Source organism: Hyperolius riggenbachi, chromosome 12 (assembly GCF_040937935.1).
Source record: "Hyperolius riggenbachi isolate aHypRig1 chromosome 12, aHypRig1.pri, whole genome shotgun sequence".
In the NCBI taxonomy this organism is placed as follows: Eukaryota; Metazoa; Chordata; class Amphibia; order Anura; family Hyperoliidae; genus Hyperolius; species Hyperolius riggenbachi.
The window spans coordinates 95009438-95017700 of NC_090657.1; positions in this window are offsets into that span (position 1 = coordinate 95009438).

Below are 8263 nucleotides of genomic sequence, written 5' to 3' on the forward strand. Positions count from 1 at the left end.
GACTAGTGATCACGAGTAACTCGTGATCACGAGTCAGGTAACGAGTGAGATCACGAGTGCATTCGTGATCGGCATTCATGATCGAGAGCTGATCACGAATGCCGATTACGACCTCGTGATCTCAAAAAACAACTCGTGATCACGAGCTCGTGATAAGCACCACTAAAAGTTAAATATAATAAATTACAAATCAGTGTGACATTGTAAAGCATAGTGGAGATGCCGCCGCAACAAGGAGCAGCATGGCGGCTATCTCCATGTCTCAGCCGGCGGTTTCCGCCACGCAGGTACATGATGGAGTCGTGCCTGGGACTATGATGAATGCGGGGGACATGGCGTCTGTCCCCGCTTCTCAGCCAGCGGCCTCCGCCGCGCTGTTACATGATGGAACTTTGCCTGGTCTCTCAGTCGCACAGACAGGAGCTTTATGCAAGCAGAAGGGGAGTCAGCTGATCAGCCGGTCAGCTGACTCCAGCACTGATTCCGATTGGCTGAGCGCTCCCAGTATATATACAGCATGCCTGTCAGTTGTTCCTTGTCTGCTGTTGCAAATGCTAACGTGTGAGCACTCAGACCTAGTCAAATCCCAAAGTGTGCTAGAACCAGCTGGAGCTGGGGATCCACACTTAGCCAGATTCAGTCGATAGCTTAAAGTACTAGTTTATTGTATTATCTGTTATGACCTTCTGCTTCCGTTGACTATTCTCCTGCTTACTGACTCTGTACCTCTGCTCATCTGACTCATGTTGCCGACCTTGCCTGAACCTAACATCGAATCAGTCTTCTGTCTTTGTACCTTATCTGTCTGTACGTTGCCGACTCTGCTTGTCTGACCTTTCTTACCCCACCAGTGGGCTTAGCCACTGGCGAGGGATCTGTGGCTTTGCACCGGCTCCTCAGGTGAAGTTCAACTGTAGCACTGTCTGTAGACACCTGCTCCTCAGGTGTCCACTAGCTGCAGTGTAGTCTTAATCACCTGCTCCTCAGGTGAATACCTTTTGCAGCATAGCATGTAACACCTGCTCCTCAGGTGTCCACTGGCTACAGTGTAGTCTTAATCACCTGCTCCTCAGGTGAATATCCTTTGCAGCACTGTCTGTAACACCTGTTCCTCAGGTGTTCACTGGCTGCAGTATTGTCTGAATCACCCACTCCTCGCGAGACTTCATATTCCTCATCACTGTTGCACCAAACACTATCTCACATTGGTAGTCCTGTGTCTGGCTATACTAGCATTATTGGTGATTCTGCAGATCACCACATAATCAGGTATAGCATCTGTATTATTGGTGATACTGCAGATCACCAATGATCAGAAAAATCTGTTTAGCTGACACCAATCGTTACAGACATCAAATACAAAGTTTGAAAGGGTATAGATCACAGGGGTCAAACTCCAGTCTTTGAGAGCCGTATCCATGCCAGTCTTTAGGATGGACTGAGAAATGGAGAAATGTGTTCTACTTGATGAACCACACCTTTCCTGATTCAGTCCCATCAATCAGTTTGAGCTGTGCCAAAAATGTGTGAGGACCTCAGCCCTTGAGGACTGGAACTCAACATCCCTGGTCTAGATGATCTGTAAGCCATATCAGACCTCCTAATGGAAATACGCAACATATATATATCATGTTTGGTCTCTATTAACTCATAATATAATCCTGCTAAATCATGTCCTGTCAAGGATTTTAAGTCCTAGCCCCGGGGAAAAAAGGTCTTACTTCAAACTAGTGAATTGTGGGTGTTCTGAGCTTCATAAAAATACTGTAGTCTCCGACACACACGTTGGGGACAAAAAGGGTCTCTCTGTCATTATGTGTGACATTTCAACCACTATCACTGCTGTTCATTTACTTTCACACCTGCATGACAAGCTTATGCGCAAGCTAGGCAAATGCCCAGGACTTCGAGTTCCATAGGGGCACTCTAGTCAGCATGGTCAGCACAGTACTAATATGTGTGGGGCTCCACATTCAGTGTTTCCCAAGGGCCCCATTTTACCTAAAACTATCCCTGCCTACAACAAACAGTTCCAAGCTCACAGGGTATTTTGAAATACCATAACATAGAGAATAGTACCTTAACTGACTTTAATCTTTAAGGCTTCTTTAAACCATCTACAGTATTGCTATACATCTGTTTTAATGGAGCAAAAATTAAAATCTCGTTTAGACGTTCACACCAGCGTTCCGCATGCATTCTAAACTCTGTAATTATAGATCTTTATCATCAGTCTTCTATTATTGCATCTGATATGCCAGCCATCAAACTTCACATAGCACTGAGAGGCAGTACCACCCCCTCCCTTATAAATCATACAAGTGCCAGTTCCTTTATGTGCAGGGCTGTTATGTCTTTCTCAATTGCTGCCATTTAAATGTAAGTGCATAGCTTCAGGTTGATTTACACAGGTATACCAGCATTAACTCCCAATTAACATATTGTTTTATATGTTTGCCATTTCCACAAGCACATGCATTAGACTGAGATGAGCTTGGTGATAAATTTTGAGGACAACTGTGACCTCTGCTGTGTAGATGAGGAACTGCTGTTCCACAGATCTTATTTAAAAAGAGAAAAAAGGTAAGAGGTGCTTGAAAAAAGACATCACGTTGCCTGCATTCAGGGGGATCTGTGTTCAAAACCTGAACGGACCTTCCGGATATGCAACATTTTTACGGACCCCGGATACACGGAGGGGTAGTGAAAATGAATAGGGAAACAGATCTCCTTCTACACAGGCAGTTTTGGACACAGAAACTGATTCGTTTCTGTGTCCCAGACTGTGGATGGGGAGGGGGCCGCCATGCTGGAGAAGGTAGCAAGCCCGGACTGGAGTGGCAGCGGTCGGCGGGGAGCGGGATCAAGCCCCCCTCCCTCACCTGGGTCCTCCCGTCCCACTCCCCCTCCAGCTATTTGCACAAAAAGTTGTTAAAAAGTAATGGAGGCAGCGAGCGGGGAAGATTACCTTCTCTCCTACTTCCTCCGCACCACGGCAACCCAACCCCTCCCCGCCTAGCGCTGTTACCTCTGTCCTGGCTGCTTCCCCCTTCAGTTCGGCGCTCCCCATCCCCCCCGCCCACCCCCACCCCACCCGAACAGACAAGTGTAGACCTGGCCTTAGTGTATATAGCCAGATCCCCTTTAGTGTATAAAGCCAGAGACATTTAAAATCGGTATGCGAAAATCAGAATTCCATTGAATACCCCATTACCAAGATTTGGAGATGTTAGGCCAATCACAAGGCTTGGAAGCCAGCATTAGAGGAAGCAGTAAGGCAGAGAGAAGGCTGCTCATCACTGGAGGCACCTGAAGCAGGTGAGAGAAGCACTGCTTCCACTGCGCTATACTCTGCATATATTCTGCTAAGTGTGGGTGGGTGGAGCACGGGGGGAGGGGGGTGCGTTGGGAAAGAAGGAGGGGGACGCAGGACCATAACTTCTAACCCCCAGACAGTCTTGGTGACTTTGTTGGTATGCCCACTACTGCTCTGGGCCCTCCTAAGCTTGCTTCCACTATAGTTACACCCCTGGACCCCGTGATAGGATGGTGTAAAAGGTTTGCAAACGTTTACCTCGTAATAGCAGACAATTTGAAAAAAATGAGTCCAGGTTTGCTGGATCACTTTTGTTCTGTCACATTCTCTCCAATGTTCTCCAGCCTTAGTAAATCAAACCCACTGTGATTTACTTTTACAGAACAGCTTTTAGCAGCTAAAATAAATCCTACAAAAGTACTGTATAACAACTGCAGATTCGGCTGTTTTGCTGGAGCTGCCTATTAAATTCCCCATTCTTGTTCTACTTGTCTTCTCGTTTCAGAAATAAATGAATTCTTTTACAAGTTATAATTCCTGCACTTTGCAGTGCGGGGAATTTTAGAGGCAATCCATCTTAGTCATGTGAAATTGGTGTTTTATTCCTTTGTCATAGGCAGCCTTCGCCGTGACCTGTAATTAATTAGCTGCTCCAGCTAGCGATGTTTAAGTCATGACTTCAGTGTGAAGGACTCACAAAACAATACCGCCGTGTTGATACCACGAGCGCTAATTCCACCGGATGACTGATGACATTCTCCCCTCAAAAGCATAAAACTGCAGAATTCTCAGCCTTCTGAATACATTAGCTAACATGCACAGAGAACCTGTCTTTGTGCAAAGATAAAGTTACCAGAGGCAGAGCAGGTCATTTGGGCGCTGGAGGCACCATAGTACTTTAAGTGGCGTACTTATGCTGCACCTGCTATTTGCAGCCACAGTTTGTAAAGCAGCCCTGGCACCTGAATTACCACTTATAGCTGCTAATCATGGCTGTTAAAGAGAAACTCCAACCAAGAATTTAACTTTATCCCAATCAGTAGCTGATACCCCCTTTTACATGAGAAATCTATTGCTTTTCACAAACAGACCATCAGGGGGTGCTGTATGACTGATATTGTGGTGAAACCCCTCCGACAAGAAGCTCTGAGGACCGCGGTACTTTTGACAGTTTGCCACAATGTAACAAGGTTCACAGACAGGAAAAAGCTAGCAGCAGCTACATAACCTGCCCACAGTGAAAATGTCACCATGTAATAAATGTCAGAATGTAAATCGGGGAGAGGAAAGATTTTTTATTACACTATTTTCACTGGAGTTCCTGTTTAAGGTAGGAGCCCGTGGTGGTGCCCGATATTTTTTAGGTACTGCTCGGGGGTGGGGAACAATTTGGGTTAGGTATAGGTTGGGGGAGTGATTAGAGTTAGGCATAGCTGAGGGGGTGGGGCTGTTAGGCTTAGGCATCAGTTTGGGGGTAGATTAGGCACCTGTTGGAGAGATCAGTTAGGGTTAGGCATCGATAGAGGGAGGGCTCATTTGAGAAAGGGCTCAAGTTATGTGATAGTAAAATATAAGTAAAAATTACCAATATTTTACTACCATAATTACATATTAAAAGGTATTACTTTTACAAAACTTTGTTTTTTCTACCTACATAGCAAAATATTGGTAAAATTACCAATGTTCTACTAACGGCTATTTCTGACGCCCAAATGACCCCAGTGGCCTTTTTACATGTAAGCGCAAGAGGTGCCTAATAGACATTTCTGTATGACTCATTGTGACTTATTTATTAAAACCACACTAGATGGCGCTGTTCTGCAGTCAAGAAAAAACCTATTAAAGTGGACCTGAACTCTTCTTGCACAGCACAGAAGGAAAACATAGGGAAATACATTCATAATGTATTTAGAGAGAGTTTTGCCTGTCATCTGTGACTAATAAGTGTAATTTGATCTTTTAGCTGGCTGCCTCGGCAGAGCAACTAATTTGTAAACACAGGATATTAACCCTATGTCTGCTTTCATGAAAGCAGGCAGTAGACCTACTTCAGATTTACTGCAGGATTCCTATCAGCTGTAACAAAGAAATGTTTTTCTTTAAAGAGGAATTGTTAGCCACAAAATCCATTTCCATTTACCCACTGTTCTGTGTTAATTGTGCAGCCTGCAACCTTACCCTGCATTGCAAGCACTCCAATCTATTCAGAAATGTTTCTGCTTAATAAATACAGTGTTATCTCAGTCAGACTGCATCTAGTTGGTAAATTGAGGATGAGAAGGAAGCTTGTCATCACCACTCCCACATTACTGCTCCTCACTGATTGGCTGAGGGCAGTTCAACGTGAAGCTGAAACCTGATTTATCCTGTTCTCTCCTGTTTACAAAGCAAGCTAGCTATGACAGTGCAGTTTGTAGGAGGGGAAAAAAGAGTAAGGGAGGAAATTACATCAGGACTGGCTTCAGTCAGAGGGAATCAAGATGGCAAATGCCAGGAACAGAATTCTCTTTATTTACTGTATACATTTCACTGAAATCAAAAGGTGGACAGTACAATACATCTGTTATGTAAGTAGAACAAGTAGTTATATACTTTTATATGTTTTTTTTTCCTGGCATAGTGTATGGCTGAGCCTGTTACTTAAAGAGAACCTGTACTGAGTAAAATTATTTAAAATAAACACATGAGGTAACTTCAAATGAACATTACATAGTTACCGTGCCATAAGTTCCACTCAGAAGCTCACCATTTTCTTCTGACAATGATCCCTCCCAGTTCTGACAACATTTTGTCAGAATTGAAATATATTAGTTGCTGTCAGTTATATATCGGTTGCTGTCAGTTACAGCTGAGAGGAGAACTGATGTGTCCATGTTTCCCTATGGCTCAAGTAGGCAATATTACAGTTTAACAATGTGCTGACCAGGAAGCTGTTATGGGGTAATGGCCATTTTCAAAATGGAGGACGGAGAATTCCATTGATCACAGTGGACAAACAGGACACAGGAGAGGAGAAAGAGATTGAGGAGTAGACTACACAGGAGGTAAGTATGACTTGTGTATGGTTATTTTGACTTTTAATTTTTTAGTACAGGTTTTCTTTAAGGTTATTATGCGGTTTATCTTTTAGAGCAGAGAGAAAGTTCTGTGTTAAAGTCTGCTTTAAAGAGAGACTGAAGCGAAAAAAAAGATATATGATATAATGAATTGGTTGTGTAGTACGGATAATTACTAGAAGATTAGAAGCAAAGAAAATATTCTCATATTTTTATTTTCAGTTATATAGTGGGTTTTATAATATTGCATCATTCTTTAATATTTGCAGTTTACACTCTACTCAGCATTCTAAATGATTTTTTCAGTGCAGTCTTGTGAACTATTGACCTGTCCTCTCGCAGAGAAAAAGAAAATTCTTCACTGACAGCTGAGATAATAAACTTCAGAAGACAGCGCTCTCCATGACTTTGAAAGTCGTAGACCTTAATGACTTTTTTGAATAGAGATAACAACTGGAGTGTCTTAAATCTTCCTGTACTGGAAACAATTAGACTTATGTCTCTGATCCTAATATTTTATTTCTTAACTGTACTACACATACAGATCATTATATCATATTTTTTTTTTCGCTTCAGTGTCTCAAAGGCTCCCTGCACACTGCATGCGATTCCGATTCCGCTTTTTAATCGGTTTTTACATCCGATTACGATTTTTAACCTTTACTGCATGCTGCATTTTTTGATCCATTTTTCTGTTGAATGTATTCAGGGAAAATCGGAATTGAAAATCGGAATCGGAAACGGAATCAGAATCACAAAACGGATTTGCAGTGTGCAGGGAGCCTAAGGGCTCTTTTACACTACACCTGATTTTGTTGAGATGTGAGTTAGATGTGATTTCGAAATGCCCTGCTCATGCTGCCTTTTTCTGCATTTTCTCCTGAGTTGTGAGAATCAACACAACAATGCCCATTTAAGTGTTAAAAATTACCATCCATTCATTTCTTAAAGGAGCTAGCAGCAAATGGCTATAAGAATTCCATAAAGTACAGGGTGCTAAGACTAGCTCTGTAGTGCCTGTTCCTCCATGGTTGTTACTCCAGGCATTTGCCTGGCTTGCCTATGCCTAAAAATGGCCCTGATTCATTCTATTTTAATCCCACTTCTTTTGCTGGAATTCACTCCCCATTGGGCTCTGTGGTGGTGAACAACCCGCAAATGGCTGATGTCTTTTTACAACAATTTTATGAACAGATTTATAGAGCAGAATCCCCTGACACTGTGTCTGATTCGCAGATATACCTGCCTGAAATAAACCACTCTGGGCTTTCACCCACTCAGACATCTCTATCCAAGGAGAGAGCCCTCTAAGGAGGAAATAAAAGATGCCATAGCCTACTTTCCAAATACAGTTACAAAGTTTCGGGTCTAAATGGACTCCTTTTAAAACCCTTCTAAATATATGTGAATGTCCTTGTTCTTTACTTCAGCTATATAATGAGTCTCTCTGCAAAGTTCAACTCCCTAAATCCATACTCACTGCCCTAATTGTTGTATTACGCAAACCTGGTAAGGATCCGTGTGATTCATATAACTTTTTTTAAAAAGTGGATATTAAATTCTACCTTTTGAAATCAAAAAATAAAAGTGGATATTAAATTCTTGCAAACATTTTAGTCATTCGCCTCAGTACAGTCATCTTATCAATTATCCATAAAACTGGCCTTATGCCGGGTAACAATACAGCAATGAATTGCTGGAAAGTGGAAAGTCTCCCATGCGACCACATAAATAAAATAACAGGATTCTAGCGGCCAAACAGTTTGAAGGGGCATATGCCCCTGCTGTGGCTGCGACGGGCACTTTCAGTTTAGGTGTGGTTTACAGGTGACTTATTTCTGTTCTCATTGCTGTTGTGCATTGCTATGGTAACAGTTAGAGCAGCTATTTC